Genomic DNA, 20,488 nt, shown 5'->3' on the forward strand with positions numbered 1-20,488 from the left:
AAAATTAATCAAGGAAACAAGAACAACAATGCAATGATTGAATTCCATTGGACTCAACCCGTCCATTCTGAGAATTAAATGGTTTAGAGGTATCAAATAAAACCCATAGAGCTTTGAGAATTTACTTCTGATGAGAGCTCGGAAGAACATGAGATAGATCATGGAAACAGGATGAAACTGCAAAAATTCTCAAATTCCATAGCCGACTGCTAGATCACAAATTGCAAAATTTCGGACAGCAATGAAGGATATCGTTCAAACATGTCAAGGCCTAAAATAATCAGTCGCGGCAGGATTTAGAAACATGGACAAATGTCATGAAGTAGTACAAATGATGGTTCAACAACATCATGTTATTGGAAAAGATGAAATCACATCAATGTGTTCATGGGTTTGTTAAAGACAACTCAAAGTGAATGAAACTTTTCAAAAATTTAACACGATCAACCCGTTAAGGAAGAAGAGAACAGGATATCCTTAACTTGGTATTGCAGAAAGAAAAATCATTAAGTATGAAACAATATATGTAGTGAAACCGAGCTAAAAAGAATTTCACTTCTGCAAGAAAGAACTTGTCACATACATGGTTACAAAATAAAGAGGTGAACCAGTAGTTCCAAGAATAATATTCCATTCTTTGAAAAAAAACATGTCTAGAGGTGTGATCATACTGAAGGTCATAACTGCAAACAACCTTAGGAATGAAGTTCAATGACGGAAGTTCATAAGGTCAAAATATTGTCCTTATGAATTATGAATCAAAGGAGACTACTCAATCGAGCTATCCAACGTTACAAAGGCAAACACAAACTTTCGAGACAAGTGAGTCATGACTCGATATAGGGAAAAAAAATAATGGACATTACTTGCAAATTGGGAGTCAACCAAGGTGTTTAAATAGGCAAGGTCTCACGTTTATTCGAAACGTCCCGAAAGGAACTTAGAATCCAAGTAAGTACTGTTGAAAGTAAAACGTTCATTCTAGCAACGAGGGTCGCACTCCCTCGCACATTTTGGTGAGCCTGAACATGGTAACATCGTTCTATAAAATCGTGGATTCCGAGTTGAGATTCATCGTATCGTCGAAATTAATAACTATTTTTTATGGTCGCATCTTCAAAGTCTTCTTTCCATGCCACGTAGTTTTCGAAATGCATTACCATTGCACACGTGGTCTTAAAGTGTCGTAAAAGTCGTCGTACTTGTGTCGCATCGCCACTTTGGCATGGTATGCAAGACTGCATAGTTTTATTAGATCTTAGGTATGATCTCGCCATTGTGAGGATATACCAAAGTTCTAAATATATATTTTCGTTGGTTTTATCACTCAGGAAAGTGATATTGCAGTTGTCAACTTACAACTAAGTTCTAGCACGTTCAGTCTGGCCTACCTCTTAGGCACTCTATAATTTCAAGCATAGCTTGAAGTCTCGTACTTCAACGTATATTTGATCATTACCTAACTCAAGCTTCATATGACTCCTACGTTCGCAACAAAGTTCAAAAGTTCCACATTTCACTTTAATAGTGGTTCTATACAATACCTCGTAATTCATCGGTCATGAATTTTCACCACATATACGCCATCCATATATTGTACACTTAACACATTTATTCGTATAAGTCATTTGGTGTTCCATAGCACAACAAACATTGTACATTAATATATGTGAATAGCAACACTCAGTCAATCAATCATCCATGGAATCGCATTTCATAAATCATGCTCATCTGTATCCAAAACACAACTCGCAACTACACGCGTATCACTCACAGTTTCATGGTCATGAAATTTCAACTGCCTAGGCATAAAATTTTGTCGTTCAGGGAAGCAACATGTATTTTCTTCAAGTAAATTTTGCAGTTTCGTGGACGTAATAGCAAATCTCAACATTAACCAATACAAGTTCACAATCATACTTCAATATCCAGCACATTCAATGCCATCATGCCTCACTGTTAAACAAAAGCAATTGTATAATCTCATAGTGTCTCCCGGTTCATATCCTCACAACATTTTCCAAAAGCCATAGTATTTACTTATTTCCCACAGGTGTTGTTTCGTAGTATAATCAAGTAATCACACTATAATCAAGTAATCACACTCATACTTCACGTTTCACAATTCATGTAATATCAATCATTTAGAATTTCATCTATCCAAACTCATAGAAGTCCAATCACATATTCGCTGATTTTCCTTATCGGGGTGTGCACAACAATATTCATCATTTTTGGCATAGTCGTATTAAGCAATTTTATATCCATGTATTTTCATCATCCCACACTTCCAAGCAACATTTTCAAAGACGTCATATTAGCTTCGATTCCCATAGAAATATCTTCATTCTCAGAAGAGTAATATTCCAATCGCAATTTACAACATTTCACAGTTTCAGATCAATATTAATCAAGATACTTATTACCTCATTCTTTGTGGTTGGGCGGGGACGAGTTGTGGTGTTGAGCCTTCGACGATTATCAACTAGTCAAGTTACACATGAATAGATTTTGACTCAACAAGACTCTTGGGTCCAGAGCGAAAAGAACTGAGGCTCTGATACCAAACTGTCACGACCGCCCTTCTAGGGTATAATAAATGCGGCGATCACGACTTAAACGGACTTAAATATAACAAGGAAAATAGGCTAGGGTTTCATCAAGGAGGTTTGACCGACATACTAAATGAACAATTAAGTATAAAACAAGAAGGGGACTCAGGTTTAAATAATGAGTTGGGCCGGCAATTAATACTCAAAGGAAACGATTAAGAGTTTGACATTATCCAACAGAATCACAAGAAAACAATAACCGGACAAATTTAAGTTCGGCCCAACAACTAATAAGTAAAAGAAATATCGCAGCGGAAAACGACCAAGAGAAGGAGTGACGTAATGTGTGAAGACACAACGACACCCATAATTCAAAGATAAACATTTAATTCTTCTAGTTACTTGCTCAACACCACCAACCTCTCGCCGCCGCTTAACCTGCACGTATGGAAAACACATGCAGGGCTGAGTACTATAAAGATACTCAGTGGACTTATGCCGAAAACATTTTCATAAAAAAATTATTATTTATCTATCATGCCATACGTAAGTAACCATCGGGGTTTAGCTTTAGAAAGGCCCGAGGCACTCAAAATCATTTCCCATTGTAAAAAGTCGACTGATCAGTCATTTTCCCATAGATGTTAGCCATATCCGCACATACATGACAAGGAATGCGGTCGCAAACCAGGTCACCAGACCAGCCAACCCGTACGCTGACACACGGTCTACCATTGGTGTACACTAATCCAAGTAGAGTTTGCGGCTCTACGAGGACCTGAATTCGATTTAAATAATAGTGGCAAAAGCCACATCAGATAGGCACGTTAAAACCAAACAAGGCATGATAAACACAATTTCATTCTCATCGGTAAAATACTTAGGACATCGTCCTTATTTAAAAGGAAGCCCACCTCGACTGCTTAGATTTCAAGTATTTCCTTTCCCTTGCTGTCACGCTGAGAGCGCGAGTTATCACCTTTACATTATGTGTATCACAATCAGTCTCAAATACTGACTCAAAATCATGCATGTCCCCAACGTTTCCCTTTTTCCCCATCTTTGAATAACACATCACGTCATCACATATATAAATCATGTATATCACTTATAACAACATAGTTGTTTTTGTAAAGATAAAATCTGGCAGCACTGCGCAACCATTTTATAAAAATTATTAAAAACTCACCGACTTCCGTTGGGGCTAATATTTTACCACAATTCAGTAGACTCATCAAATACCTTCCAGTTAAAAATTCATGTCAAAATAACCTTTTTAGGTCGGTCAAATCGAAAACGTAACCTACTGGTCGAGAAAACATTTTCCGGCAGAATTGCGCAGTCAACTTCACAAATTCACCAAAAATTCATCTTTTGTCCAAATGAGTTGAAATTCACACACAACACAGAAGACATCATGAAGTTTACTCAGAAAAAAGAATCGAATAAGAAAAAGGAGTTCATTTGGCCAGTAAAAAACGTGTCGGAATCTACTGTCCGAATCCACAGTTTTCAATGCTTCAAAATTCGAATTAGGGTTTTATCCCCATTCATTCAAACACAACCTTTTCATGGTTTTAACACACAAACATGCTTAAAAGAGTCCTCACACTCATGTTTTCATATAATCATACATCATTCACCAATGATTCATTAAATCTTCATACAATTTCATTCAAAACGCATACACACATACAAATACAAATTTCCACCGATTAAATCCTTAGATTTGAAATCCCTGCACTCACTATATGCATGAGGGAGTCAAAAGAATGTTTAGATGGAGAGGAATGAAGAATAGAGGTTTGATTGTATCTTTCTTGAACGAAACAATCGGTAGAAACGAATATAACTCTTGATTCTTCAACAAACTCTTGCCGAATCGAAAGGTTCTTCAACAAACTCTTGGCGAATCGAAAGGATCTTGAGTAGAGTAGAAGAACAAGTGTGGGAGGAGTGGGGAAGAGAGAATGGGCGTGTGAGAGAGAGTGTAGGCATGTGGGATTGGGTGGCTAGGGTTTAGGTTTTAGTTTAGTCTCTATTTATAGAGTTGAAAATAAAATATCCCACAATTAATTTGAAGATTTGGGAGAATAAATTAAATAAAGATTTGAGGGGATTTGAGGGAGATGATTGGCGTGAATTTGAGGGAGGAAATAAGGAGGAATTTTCGAAAATCTTGGCTATTTAATTAGCCTTTGATTTAATTTGGTATTTTCACGGAGCAGAATAAAATAATACGGAGCAGAAAAATTAATAAAAATCCTCCCACATTATAAGGAAGTAGGCGTGTGATTTGGCCCTCCCACAAGGAAAAATTTCCAAATCCTTAATAAAATAAAGTAAGGTAAGATTTGCTAGGATATTCCAATTCATTCATGGAAAGAACTAAATAAGGGATCCAAATAAATAATAAATAATTCCTCCCTCCCACAAAATTTGGAAGATTTCGAAATCTCCCTTAGTAAAAACAATAGGAGTCGATTTTCTCATGAAGAAATAAGGTAATTATGGATTTAATTGGATAATTATTCCAAGCAAATAATTAAATCCAAGAAAATAAAATTCCTCTCCAACAATTAATAGTGGTCAAAATTTCTCAACAAAAGGGCAAGGTAATTATTGATGATCCTATTTAAATCTCACTCCCCAAAAAAATATAATTTACTGCAATATATATTTCATTCCGCATCAATTAATTAAAGCCACGTCATAAATCGACGAATTTGACTCGGTCAAATCAGAATTAGGTCACCAAAGCAAATACATAACAATTCGTCATTTAATTGCGGCAATCAAAGATATAAATGAAATCATCTTAGGGTTCCAAAATTATGGTTCGAAAAGTGGGGCGTTACACATCAAGACCACTTAAAAATGAAACGGCTGGAATGCTTAGAATGCAGAGTAACCGTGGCATCAGTTAAAGAACTTCCAAATGGTTGCAACAGTTGATCAAACTACAGCTGGAAAATTATGTATATGTTGTGATTGTGTATGAGGTCCCAAATTTCATAATAAAAGATTGATATACAAATAAATTTATTTGTTGCCACGCAGCTTCACTCCAAGTGCTCTTTCCAGCTTAGCTATGATCTGCTGGTTGGGAATTGCTCTACCCGACTCGTACTCTTGAATTACTTGAGGCTTTTCGTTGATCATCTGCACAATTAATTACTCCAATTTAGGTTTATCAAAAAACCAAATTTTGTTTAGTAATTAGTGGAACCGGAAACTAACCTGACCCAATTGAGCCTGCGTTAGTTTCTTCTGCATGATAGCCATCCCTTTTCAACTCGCTCGGAACCTTCTCATCTGCACCAATCAACAAACAAATCTTTAGTTTTCAAGAAAATTAAAATTCTTGAGCAGAATGGCTATGATAATTATTTGAACTGACGAGCTAGATTCTCAGTGTCCTCATCCAGCTTCCTGGTGTTGAGTGTTACGGTGCTTTTGGCAGCCTTGTTTGTCCCCGCAGCAGCTGCACCATCAGATTATACTTATAATTAACATCCATGTTTACTCACACACAAACCCAATCCACTTAAGTAACGTATTTTAACCTTTCTCACATATTTACATTTCCTTGATTCTCATTCTTACTTACCTTGCCATCATCAGTAGGGATAAGATACTATTAAAGGACATAATAATCAATTAGCTAAAAAAATTTAATGTACAATTAGTAAAATAAGAAAGATAAAAAATAATCGAAAAAAATAATGGAATTGTAGGGCCAGGTCCTAAAATAAAAAGTTTAAATAATTTTTATTAATAAAAACTGATTTGATTAGAAAGAGAGAAAATGAGATAGGAGAAAATGAGATAGGAGAAAATGATTTGATTAGAACAATTCTTTATTGCCCCCGTCGGTTGAATCGTATGAGCATAAATATCTCGAAACAACATAAAAGCATTTCATTAGAAATAGGGGCAAATATTTCCTTCTTGCTATGTACTTAGTAGGGGTGGGTAGGTACGATATACCTTATCGAAATCATCATACCGTATATCTTACCGAAAATTCGATATGAGAATAAATCATACATTTACCTTACCAAAATTTTCAGTATACCGAACTTCGGTATACCTTATTTTCGATATGACAAATTTCAATATCGATACCATACCTTATTTTCAGTATGTCATATCTAAATTCGGTATACCAGAGTTTTACGGTATATCGGACTACAATACGACATACCAAAATATCATTATTTTGTAAATAATTCTAAATACAATCACAAATGAAAATAAAATTTCAAAAATATTTAGAAAACATGAAATTTAATCAAATAGAAAATGAGGAAATTAATGCAATTAAATATATGATAATATCACTAAATATGATTGCAAAGTAATATAAATGCCTGATAAATTAATGGCCAGATTCAAAAAATTTAAACCGGAAAGTCGCGCCTAAAAATTGATACCACCAATACAAAGTAGAATTGCAATTTGGGGAATAAATATGTCATGCATGCATATGCAAACCTAACTTATAGAGAATCTAGAAACAGAAAAATAAGGTAAATGGGCCAACTAATGAGAAAAATTAGGGTTATTTGCATATGCATCAACTTTAAACATTTTCTTGTTTTCCCCTAAAACTTTAATTTTTGAATATAAATACATCAACTTTAAATTTTTCTGATTTTTCCCCAAAGTTAAAAATCAAAACACATTTGGCAAATTAATACTTAGGTGGCTGTGTTATTACATTTCTGTTTTTATTTTTAACTTTGGAGAAAAATCAGAAAAATGTAAAGTTCCTCGAATTAAACACATTTGGCATATCTATACAATACAAGGATTTAAACTTGACTTTTAACTACTTTGGGAAGTAAACATGAAGGATTGACTTTAGCAAAGATTCTCCTTCTTCCCCTTCTCTTCCTCTCGGTTTGCTCCACAAAACTCCAAAGTTACAGCCATGTACCTGCAAAGTTAGCACAAAAGAAGGGGTTAGAAGAAAACACATAAATTAAAGAGAAGGGGATGCAAGCTCAAATGAGAAAGAAAGGTACAATAGGCTGAATAGGACATCCAAGAAACTACAAAGTGAAGCTGTGAGATCAGCCAATTTTGTTCCATTTCGTTCTTCATCAAAAAGGAGACCAAAACAAATGGTCACAGTGGAATGAGCTCACTACACAAGCTCAATATGGACAAGATCAGATTCTTCCCCTCCAACATCGAGGAAGGAAACAAACCAATTTAGTGAAGGAAGCTTATTCACAAAGCTCAAAAGAGAGCTAAACCTGTAGCCCAAAATAGTATATCACCTTCCCAAAAATCTGCCACAAAATACCAAGGTCTAAGGCCTATATAAGCAACCGCCATCTCCTCCTCCCCATATTTTCGACACCCAAGTTCCTCATAGAAAACAAGGAGTTGCAGCAAGAGTGGGGAGGAGAGCAAAGAGGGGAAACGGATGGGGCAGGACATCAGACCACAACCAAGAGGATTAATCAAGCTAAGGTAAATCTAACACCACCATCCCTTTGCATCATTTAGAACAAATAGATAGCACGAGAACTTAGACTTTGAATGATACTCTCACACCAATAGCAAGGGACAAACATCTGTTAATCAGCCACGTAATAGCAAGGAATCTCACAAGTTGGAATTGAACTATGAGCGATAGAAGATTAGTTCAAAAATAAGGACTCATTCCAGCAGTTAAATTCTCTTCTCAAGATCACACTTTTAGAACACTCAAATCCCAACAAATGGATACGATAATCATTGTCACAAGATCAAAGTATGATCACAACCTTAGTTAATGCTCTTAAATTGCTGCCGAAAACTAAATGAAATAGATAAGAGAAATTTGAACAAGGAACTTAGCTTTAGGCCGAGAGAGGAGTCGGCGATAGCCGAGGCGAGCCGGAGCGCAGGCGGTGGCGGCGCTGCCTGGCTGAGAAGTCGCCGGTGGTGCCCAGTGATGGAGGAAGAGCGACGGCACATGATACGCTCAGATTTTTGCACTGGTTTAAGGCCTTTATTTGGTCAGTTTTTAATGTCAAAATCACAATTCATGTCCATATTTTGCATATTTTTATCTATTTTGGTATTTTGACGTGTTTTATGAGAAATGTGCATATTTGAGCCTAAAAAGACAACAAAAAGTCAAAGTTGGAAATCTGGAGCACTCGAGACGCCCAACGGTCCGCTGCAAGCTATACGGCGGCTGCTGGGGCTCAACGACCGCTGAACCAGTAGCGGTCCGCTCCGGAGAAAGTTGTGCTGAAACGAAGAACATGCCCAGCGACCGTCGGGGAGTGCGCAGCGACCACTCCAAGAGTTTCCGAAGCTACGGGATTATTCACAGCGACCGTTGCAACACAGTGTAGCGACCGCTATCAAAGAGGCAGAGGCTACGGATCACCAGCAGCGACCGCTGGCCGAGGTACAGCGACCCCCTCAAACCTCTTCATTAAGGATCCTCTTTTTGCTATATAATTCTAGAGCATAAATTTGAGAGTTCTTCATTGTGCAAGAGGTTGAAAAAGAAATCAAGAGAAGATCAAGGCTACAAGGATTCAACCTTTGGGTTTTATTGCTTTAGTTATTATGTTCACTTTATTTTCCCTACAATCTATCTTTTTAGCTTATTCAATTATGTGTAACTAAATTCATAGGATTCTAGGGATGTGTTAGTAACGACTTTGGTTATACAATTCCGTTTTCTATTTAATATCCATTTTGTTTTTACTTCGTTTCTTCCCTAAGTTGTTGGATAATGCTTCACGTTTGAGTGACACATTCGGTGATGAAATAATATAACTTGCTACATAATCGTGAGAGGAGGTTGGCGAGTTAGGTCCACTTAGTAGAAACTACAATTAGCTTCCCTTAAAACGGCACTGTTAATTCTGAGTGAGGACTTTTCAAGGGTCTTAGGAGCTTTAGGGAGTTACGGATCTAGGATTGACAACCCTAGTGTTAGTCATCTACGCTTGTGCCGCATGGGCAAAACTTATGTGACTCGTTCTATCGAAGTATAAACTGTGCTAGGGTATTGTAGTTGAAATTTGTATAACCATAACTGTGAACGTACATCCCTGGAATTCTTTTATCTCACATATTTTACCTCTTTAATTATTTTCAATTAGTTGTTTACTTGCATTCAAACTGTTTTTAGTTTTCAAAATTCCAAAAATTTCGTTTTTCCAAATAGTGAAAGAAGCTTAGTAGAAGATAGTCAATATGTGATTGTTTTCCCCGTGATCGATATCCGGTACTAACCTTTAGCTATACTCTTCCTACTATGTATACTTGCAGGTATTTATAGTGCTAATAAAAATGCATAAAGTTTTTGGCGTCGTTGCCGGGGAACTACATTCACTTTTGTCATTGATATCTTCAAACGGACGAATTTTCTACTTTGGATTTTACTGCTTTCTTTTTTATTTTTAGTTTCTTTTTGTTTTAATGGGTTTCTTCAAAGGAAATGAGAGCCCATACGGTTACAGTAATGAGCAGCAAGAAGGGTATTATGAAGAGTGCTATAGCCCCGACCAAGGGGGATCATGCTATAACCCAGAATGCTTTGATTATTCATACGTTGCACAGGATTATTTGCTAATGAAAATTCAGAAACATGTGCAGGTATGGAGGAGAATCACCGCTCCAAATGGGAGGAACTGTTAGAAATCTGCATCATCGAGGTTCAGGAAAATAGGAAGGTGACCAATCAGAGGTTGATCAATTTGGAAAGAAACACCAGCTTGTTAGAACAAGGATTGGCAAGTCTAGCCGCACAAGTGAGGGAATTGGAATTTGACATGGGAGTTTTGGCCACTGCAATAGGGGAACTGTCATGCCGTGCAACTACGCAGTGGGACAAGCAGCGGATTTAGGCAGGGAAAAGAGATAAAGAGAACATGAACCGAGTGACCTCACACCAGCCGCTGATCAAACCCAGCGGTCCGCTGCACATTTCCACAGCGGTCCACCGGAAACCTCCAAGCTAGCCGAGCCCGATTCAGACACTGATGCAGAGCCGTCGTCAGCGACCGTTGCACCACTTCGCAGTGGTCCGCTACCCGAGAATCAGTCTCCAGACCCACAGTTTCCCAGCACTGCCACCATCCCGTATCCCCAGCGATTGAAGAGCAAAAAGCTAGACTGATAAGGTTCATTTGATGCATCGTTTTGGGGGTAAAATGTACGCTACTTGATAAGTTTTATTGAGCAAAACAAGTGTTAAATGTGCAGAAATGCCACTTGACCAAGACAACAAGGCCAGACTGATCAAGCAAGTACAATAGGCGAAAAAGGCCAGAAAGTAGGAGAGTTATCAAGCATCAAGGAGGGGACCGCTGGCTTCCAGAAGAAGGACACATGAGGCTATGAGCTGGATGGTGCGCAACATTCTGATATCAAGGACAACGTTCTAGAAGGGGACACGTGCTGATATATGAGACGCAAGGACGAAGCTGAGTCACGAATCTGTTACAGAAAAGCGTCGTCATTCTAGAAGGAAAGCCCATAGCAATCAATGAGTTGCTCACTCTCAGCATGAGCGAATATTCCCTGCCAAGATCGTTATCCAGCTGGAAGTCATGCCAAGCCTATAAATAGAGGATGTGCAACCATGCAAAGCGGATCCGATCCTTTGCTTTCCGTCTTTAGTTTAGTTTAGTTTAGCTCTCTAGTCTAGTTCAGTTCTCTAGATAGCTTAGATAAAGTAACACTTAGTTAGAAAGGGCGATCGAAGGAGCGCTGCAGAATACTTGATATCTGTCGGCGTATTCTTAAGTTTCCCGCCGAGGATCTCCCCGGTTTTACTTGCTTTCGTATTTCCGAAGTGTTAGCTTAGTTTAAATTTCAAGTTGTACTGTTCTGAGTTTTAGTTTTAATCAAAGTTGTTTTCGTTTTCATCATGGTGTTTACTGTTTCACGTAGTTAATTTTAATTCTAGTCTGAAATTCACTTGACCCAGTAGTTAAAATTTCCTTGATCAAGTTAGTGACTTAAATTCTGTCTAGAGTAAAAATCAGTAGTTAAAAACTCTCAAGTTAAAACGTGGCAGCAGCCAACCCCTGTTCACTACTCACACACTTGATACACTACCTTCTCTGTGGGATTGACCCCGAATTTGCCGCTTTACTGTTAAAGTAGTGCAAAATCGAGAGATTATAAATTACATTGGTGGCGTGCGATAGCGAGATCAACTTGATCAAGTGGCAACGACATTTGCTAACTGATCCATCCAGTTCAGTTATCTCTTCCATATAACTTGAATCCAAGAGAAAAAGCCGCGATCGTTAGGCCTGCCAAAATGGCGCCTTTGCCGGGGAAGCATGGTGTTATTTTATGTTTGTGTGTAGCGCATAGGTGTATATAATTTTGTTTCCTTCTTTACTCAATTTTTTTTTACTGTTGATGAGAAGGTACCAACAAGGTGGACACTGGAATCATCTCTTTTTATACAGAGAAATTAACGCGCGTTGGAGAGTCTAGGAAGTCGGCGTAGTTACCACTCGTTATAGAACCGCACTAGCAGCAGCAGTAGCCGTTGATCAACTGACCAGCGAAGAAGAAGGAGAGCAGAACGCGCAACCTAAACCACCACCACTTGAACAAGCAGAAGTAGAGATGACCCTCGTCGCTGAAGACTCATGAATTGGCTCTCTGCACGCTCATGACGAGAAGGAACCCACACACGCCATCGCCGTTACTCTTGGGATGCAGACTATCACGATCTAGTCAGGAGTACTGGCCGTTTTGTCCCATTTTTACGGCCTTTCAAAAGAATGTCCGTACGCCTTCCTGGAGGAGTTTTGCCGATGCTGTGGTATCCAGCCTGTACCGGCTGGATCTACGTCTGAGGACTATAGGCTGAAGGCCATCCCCTTTGCCTTGAAGGGTTGTGCTGGAGTATGGCTGTCGAGACTGCCAGAAGGGTCCATCAAAACATGGGCCGAGTTCCGAATGATATTCCTTGATCGCTTCTTTCCAACGTAAAAAACGAGTGCCCTCAAGCGGGAGATTACAGAAGCCAGACAGGAGTACGATGAGCCCCTCGGCCAGTATTGGGATAGATTCCAAGGGCTGCTTCAAGCATGCCCCAACCACAAGCTGGGGGAGCGGGAGATCTATTCGATCTTCTATGGTGGACTGACAGCCGATAGCAAGAATGATCTAAACCTCGCAGCCCAAGGGGATTTCTCAAAGACCCCATTCAACCAAGCCAAAAACATCCTGGAAAGGCTTATCAAGGCCAAACGCTCGTACGAGACATCCCGTGGCCAGCCGAGGCACGCAATGACGAAAAGCTGGAGGCTCGATTTGAGTAGATGGAGAAGAGGCTGCTTGAGGCAGTGGAGAAAGCCAGACCGCCTCCACCAGCTGCACCGAAAGAGACGCAGTATGCGCCGCCACCACCTCCGCCAGAAGAGTATCACTACTACTATTGTGAATTCCCCCCTGAGGTAGAGCCGCTGCCCCAAGTAAATGCCGTTGGCCACTGGAATGCAAATGGCAACTGGATCCAGGGAAAGCAAAGAGATCACCCAAACTTTCGATGGACTGACCAGAATCAAAGCCAGCCATCACAGCCCGCAACACAGCAGATGCAACCTTCTGAAGGGCAGCCCAACTGGCCTGCTCGGATCCAGGATAGACCAAACACTTGAGGGAACAGAATGCAGGGAAGTCAGGCAGGTTGGTCAAATGGACCCCAAGGAAACTGGTCCAGTGGAGGACAGCCCAACTGGTCAAGCCAACAACAGGACGGAAATTGAGGGTACCAACACCAAGGCCCTCAGTCAAGCAGCCAGGGAAGACAGCCAAATAATCAAGTGGTAAATTATGTCCCACCGTACCAAAGAGGAAACCAGAATTTCCAAGGGAACCAACAGAATCATTTTTCCCAGAACCAGCTAGAACAGTATGGACCTTCCGGCTACTATCAACAAGGCCATGGAGGAGGTCATTTTAATCAGAGGTATAACAAACAGCAAAATGAAGGTCCAGGAGATGTAATGATCCCACATCAGCCGCACGATGCAATGCAAGAAATACAAGAGGGGAAATGAAGGAAATATTCTGGCTACGGTACAGCCACCACCTGGGCGAGAGAATGTCAATGCTGTATCCCTAAAATCAGAAGAAGTTTATCAAAACCCATCTGCGAGTTCTCCAGCACCCACAAACGGGCACAATCATGAAGAAGGTCCTGAGTCCATCGCCTTTGATCAAGTCGCAAAAGAAGGAGAGTCTAGTGCCCTTGAACAAGTCACTGAGAAAGGGAGGATGGTCGAAGCAGAAAGTGTAGCCGTGGTGATCCAACAAAGTGATCTTCCACTGAAGAAGACTGACCCCGAGGTGTTCACACTCCTAATTTCCATCAGAAACGTTCAAATGGAGCATGCAATGTGCGACCTAGGGGCTTCCATCAATATCATGCCGTATTCTATATATGAAAAGCTGGGAGAAGCTAAGTTCGTCAAAACCGGTATGATGATACAACTAGCAGACGGGTCTTGCATTCAACCAGAGGGAATTCTGGAAGAGAAATCGTCAAGGTCAACAAATTCAAGTACCCTGCCGACTTCTTCGTCATGAAGATGACAGAGCCAGGAGCGGAGGAGTCTATCGGAGTCCTTATGGGAAGGCCTTTCCTATCTACAGCCAACACAATCATAGACGTCCGCCATGGGACGATGAATCTGGTTTTTAATGGAGAACAATTTACATTCGACATTGATAGAGCTATGAAAAAGCCACAGGACAGTGAGAGCATACAGTCGGTGGATACTATTAGGCCTTGGGAGCAAGGGTATCTAGGAAAGGAGCTCTTCAAAAGACCGCCCACTGATTCCATTGAAGATGAACAGCTTAAGAAGGAAGCAGTTGAATGGTTCGATGCAACGATAGCTGGGGAAATGGATGATCAAGCCATTGAAAGGGCAATTATGGATTTCTGTAAGCCGCCATGACCAGCTGAGATCACTCAACCAGCAAGGGTCGAGAAACCATCTGACCAGGCTGACCCATTGAGAGGAATGCTGAAGGAAAATCCCTCGCCTACAAGGCAACTATTGTCTTTACCTACATCGCCAGTTACCCTCAAGAGCCTGTCCAACCAGACGTACCAAAAACCAGTCAAACCAAATCCGCAAGGACATGGAGGACAATTGAAGGAAGAACTGAGAATGGGTCAAGAGGTGGTCAAGTGGTAAACAGCATAGATTAACCCAGACCTGTGCATATATCTCGCCAGGTTAGAAGAAGGAGTGACACCCCACCGTAATCGACAATGCAGACTCGACCCCACTTTTAGAAAGGAAGAGCTCATAGTGGGGCAGAATGAGCTACTCTTCCAGTGTCAACTCAAACTGATACTCAGGCTGCGGAATTCAAAGTGGGCGGACCCTCGTACCATAAAGGCAGTGCACACACAGGAGGCAAACATACTCCCAAGAGACCCACCCAATTCGTCTTCCTTCGTGATAAATAGTCATCGGGTTGAGCCCTACAGAGACAAGACCGAAGCAGGCACAGTGGAAGAAATTCCACTGATCCTGCTTAATCCTATCCAGTGAGTAGGTAAAAGGAGTGATCGGGTACTCGTGGGTAGTCTGCTTGATCAAGCAGCAAATTCTTAATGTATTAAACTGATCAAGTGACATCCCAGGGGAACTCAGTCAAATCCTTAGTAGTTAGTGTAAATAGTTCTTCTTTGTTACTTTTTAATTCTTAGAAATTAAAAGTCGTAAATGGAGGAAAAAATCTGATCAAGTGGAATTATATGAGTTAACCAGTGGCCACAGTGATTTAAGTGATCAGGGCAAGTAATGATAGGATGCATGCAGTCAATGGAGAGGTGTCAGGCGGCGGCAACTGTCGCAATGAAAGGACGCCCTGAGAGAAGGAGGAAGCGCACCAGAGAAGCTAAACCAGCTGGCACACTGAAAAGGCGCGCCTGTACGTAAAGAGTCGCAGAAATCTGAACAGTCGCAGGGATCCCAACAGTCGTAATATCAGTATAATAGGCAGGATTCAGGACCGTATTTCACTTTCACCCAAGACGACCAAAGTGCATTCCATTTACTCTCCTATATTGCTCCAAGTTCCAAACCCTTTGCCCAAAAATCATCTTCTTCTCCACTACCTGTAAGAATGTTGATCGAATAAATTCCAACTTTATCCTTATCCTCAGATGCCGGCGCCGAGAGTGGCGACCAGGAAACCTCGTTCCAGACCCAAGTCGAAAATCCTAGCCCATCCTTTCAACCTCCACCACAAACCAGCGCCGCCACTCCACCTCCCGCGGTGGACGAAGAGACACTATGGTGCCTCGATAAAATCCTCCGGAGTATACCCTCCGAGATGGACAATGCGGCCACTTACGCAGCACTCGAAGTTAGACTCGGGATTTCCCGGTCTAAAGAGCCTGCTTCGTCTTCTAAAACAAAAATCCTTCCTAGCTCTCCTATATCACCTTCACCATCTACCGTCCAACCTTCACCTCCGTCCCCCATCCAGCCGATGCACACCTGCGAGGACACCTCTGTCGAAGAAAGATAGGGCGAGGATTATGGGCAGCCGTTTGCTATTCCGTCACCAGCAAACAATGGCACCTCCACTTCGATCCATGAGCCGCATTTGACTGGGGGCGGTGAAATCAACGACGAGGAAGTAGAGGACTTACGCCCATTGTTCGACTATAGGGAAGCTGAGAAGGAGAAGGAGCCACCACGCCGGCAGACGCGCTGTATGACAACGAACCGGCTCCTGGAGGAGGTTGGAACCCTGGAAACCCGAAGGGAGGAGGAAACGGTGGTGCTGAAACCCCGCACAGTACGGTGGTTGGTTGATGAAGAAGAGCCGGAGGAGCCAGAAAGCTCAGAGGCCGTTGAGGGGAGGGGGGCTGAGGAGGACAGCCGTCAGAGGAGAGATAGAAAGAGGAAGGGGAAGGGAAGTGTTCTTCCTCCTCTAAAGAGAAGTCGTCCCGCCAACAATGGGGTTATCATTACAGATATTTCCGAACCCGCATCCCCATTGCTGAGAGAGAGAGATGAGGGCAGTGACATGGAGGAACAGGAGTTACGCTGGACCGAACATCCAGGAGGCAGCAAGGAAGGCTTGTAACATCTCCGTCCCCTATCTACTCCCCTCAGCATGTGGCCTCTCAGAAGAGGTTGAAAGTGGGGAAGATGCTACACCAGCCGTCCCTGGAGAAGATTAAGATGAAAGAGAGGTTTGCCGCCTACATTGCCGGCATCGGATTTTAATGGTTACTAGAAGTTGATGAGACCCCCATGCCGGAGGACCTGGCTAAAGAGTTTTTCACATCCTTCTGATTCACCGGAAGCACAGACCTGAACGACAGAAGTGTCTCCTTTAGGGTCTTTGGCCAGGACCAACTGATGAGCCTCAATGAATTCTCCATCCGGATGGGCCTCTACACAGAAAGCCAGGTGGCTAATGGAGTTTGGGTTGGGCGTGATATCGATTTGCCTCAGCGGAAACCCGAGTTCGATCAGCAGGCCGTCTGGAAGGCCATATGCAATGGGCGTGCCCCTACCTTTACAGCTTCTGAATCCAGAGGTCATCACATTGTTGATCCTGCCCTCCGCCTAGCCCAGATCTACCTAGCCTGTAATCTCCTCGGACAAGCCAATACACTATCAATCATTACCGTGTCCGAACTCTACATTATGTTGAATATGAGAGAGCAGAGGAAGGTCCATCTGGGATTCTGGTTGGCCTACTCCATAAATCAAATTGCTACCTGCGTTGCCCGCCATCTTAAAGTCTGCCACCTCCTCGGAGCCTATTTGAGGAGAAACTGGATTATGGAGTGTGTCGGACGTCCCATCCTTGGCCATAGTCCTGAAATGTTTGACCTTGATTTCTTTGTTAGAACTCAGGTACTAGAGAAGACGCAAGGAGATGGTGTTTTCAATTTTATGCAGCCGGTCGGCGGGAGCAACAGAGGAGCCAACCCAGAAGGAGAACGAGGCCGGAGGAGACGCATGGAAGCTCCGAATGGAGCAGACGTTGATGCAGCTGGTGGAGAGTTCAAATACTCAACTGGTCCTGCTGGCCAGGTTGTTGGGCACCACCCACGACCAGACCCTTGCCAGCCAACCGCCACCTCCCTCTACAAGCTCTCTTCCGTCTCGGCGCCCATCATCCTCCCGGCCTCCCTCAGCATCTCCCGGTCAACCTCCAAGGAAGCTTTAAGTACAACCCCCCTGATCTCTACTCATTTCAAGTTTCAAAACATTTTTATTTTTATTTGTTATTTAGGTATGTATAACTGATTTTCTGCTCCACCTCACACTTAGACCTGTGTTGGGTCTAAGTGTGAGAAGTTATGCATGCTCGTTTTGCTATATTTTGCCTATGTATTTTGTTTGTTGTTTTTCTGTTTTGATAGGCGTGTTTGATTGTTGGCACTGCCTCACACTTAGCCCAGTGTCTGGTCTAAGTGTGATAAGTTTTCCTTGGTTTCTGTTGTGCTATTGCCTAACCTTTTTTCCACTGCATTCAGTCCCTCGAGGACGAGTTCATATGCAGTGGGAGGGGGGAGGGTTAGTTCCAGAAAATAAAAGTCATACATGTCAGAAATTTTGAAAACACAAAATATCAGTTAGTAATAAATAGGCAATATGCATGAAATCGGATAAGTGGAAGATTTGATTACTTTGGGAAGAATTAGAGAAAGGAATCAGTATGTTTACATGTAGAAACTTGATTGCAAAAACTTGATCAGTTTGAACGACGCAAGTATGATGGAAATGCTCAATTTTTTTAAAAAAAACTTACTGTGAAGCCTCTCTATATGTGAGTTATAAGCCAAAGTAGAACACTTTCTACTATTGTTACAAAGGAAAAATTTTTACGAGAGGCTGGATTTTTGATATCTAGATGAAAATTGCACAAGTAGTAAGGACTAAAGGCATTAGGACTTAACCAATTTGAGCTTTTTCTTCTTTCGCTCCACGAACCCGCCTCGTCAAGCAAGGCACCCCTTAGTTAATCAAGTTGAGCCTATACACTTTTACCCTTTCTTTGATAACCGAGACCCACATCCATATACTTTTTATAAATACTTGAGGAAAAGGGGTCAGAGAGATGAGTCATTTCAAAGAAAGGGGTAGTACGACAGAAAGTAAAAATAAAAGGGTAGTCGGGTTGAGCGAGTTAATCAATCTGGTTGATCAAGTCAGATATCAAGTCAAAAAAATATTGTTGTCATCGAGAAATGTTTGAGCAAAAGAGGGCAGGAAAAGTTGTAACCTGACCCGATAAGTCGGAAGTTAGAAAAATAAGCCAAAAGTTCAAGGCCAGAAGTCGCCACTTGACCAAGTAAGATATCTAGTGACGAAATAAATAGTTCAAATCTTTGGTTTCTTGACTCACGTGTTTTTTTCTTTTTACAGTTTATATTTTTAAACTTAGAACCCCTAGGACCCTACCTTGATACACCACTACCCTTAAGCCTCATTACACACGAAACAAGGACCTTAAGGAACTATCTTGTGCAATCCGATTCGAGGTATTAAATTTGTGGCAATACCGAGTGAACAGTCCTAACATCTCTGGTGAGAAATGAGTGACTGAGTGAATCCAACAGTGGTTTTTAAATTGAGCAATCTTGACGAACTGACACCTTGATCAAGTAAAAGAAAAAAGGAAGAAACATAAGCTGCTGGCAAATGGATTGACCTCGACCTAAGGTATGATTGTTGGAAATTTATTCGATCTAATGCATCTATGTGAATATGTGTTTTTATTTCGAGTCTTGTTTACTTTTTTTCGTTTTCTTTTAATGAGTAAACCATGCCTGAAATTTGCCTTATCTTTTTCCTTTATACTTGGGGACAAGTATGTTTTCAGTGTGAGTAGTTTGATAAGGCTCATTTCATGCATCGGTTTGGGGGTAAAATGTACGCTACTTGATCGGTTTTATCGTGCAAAACAAGTGTTAAATGTGCAAAAATGCCACTTGACCAAGGCAACAAGGCCAGACTGATCAAGCAAGTACAATAGGTGAAAAAGGCCATAAAGCAGGGGAGTTGATCAAGGGGAGTAATCAAGCATCAAGGAGGGGACCGCTGACTTCCAGAAGAAGGACACATGAGGCTATGAGCTGGATGGTGCGCAACATTCTGTTATCAAGGACAACGTTCTAGAAGGGGACACGTGCTGATATATGAGACGCAAGGACGGAGCTAAGTCACGAATCTGTTACAGAAAAGCGTCGTCATTCTAGAAGGAAAGCACGTAGCAATCAATGAGTCGCTCCCTCTCAGCATGAGCGAATATTCCCTGTCAAGATCGTTATCTTGCTAGAAGTCATGCCAAGCCTATAAATAGAGGATGTGCTACCACGCAAAGCGGATCCGATCCTTTACTTTCCGTCTTTATTTTAGTTTAGTTTAGCTCTCTAATCTGGTTCAGTTCTCTAGATAGCTTAGATAAAGTAACACTTAGTTAGAAAGGGCGATCAAAGGAGCGCTGTAGAATACTTGATATCTGTCGGCGTATTCTTAAGTTTCCTGCCGAGGATCTCCCCGGTTTTACTTGCTTTCGTATATCTGAAGTGTTAGCTTAGTTTAAATTTCACGCTTTACTGTTCTGAGTTTTTGTTTTAATCAAAGTTGTTTTCGTTTTCATCATGGTGTTTACTATTTCACGTAGTTAATTTTCATTCCAGTCTGAAATTCACTTGACCCAGTAGTTAAAATTTCCTTGATTAAGTTAGTGACTTAAATTGTGTCGAGTAAAAATCAGTAGTTAAAAAATCCCAAGTTAAAGTGTGGCAGCAGCCAACCCCCTGTTCACTACTCACACACTTGATACACTAGCTTCTCTGTGGGATCGACCCCAAACTTGCCGCTTTACTGTTAAAGTAGTGCAAAATTGGGAGTTTATAAATTACATTGGTGGCGTGCGATTGCGAGATC

At 41.3% G+C, this 20,488-nt stretch overlaps 1 pseudogene; it reads right to left on the reverse strand.

The window, feature by feature from the left end:
- Window positions 1–5,594: 5,594 nt before the first annotated feature.
- LOC121784237 lies at window positions 5,595–7,898 on the reverse strand (annotated as a pseudogene).
- Window positions 7,899–20,488: the final 12,590 nt, after the last annotated feature.

This window comes from Salvia splendens, chromosome 21, assembly GCF_004379255.2.
Source record: "Salvia splendens isolate huo1 chromosome 21, SspV2, whole genome shotgun sequence".
NCBI classification, from domain to species: domain Eukaryota; kingdom Viridiplantae; phylum Streptophyta; class Magnoliopsida; order Lamiales; family Lamiaceae; genus Salvia; species Salvia splendens.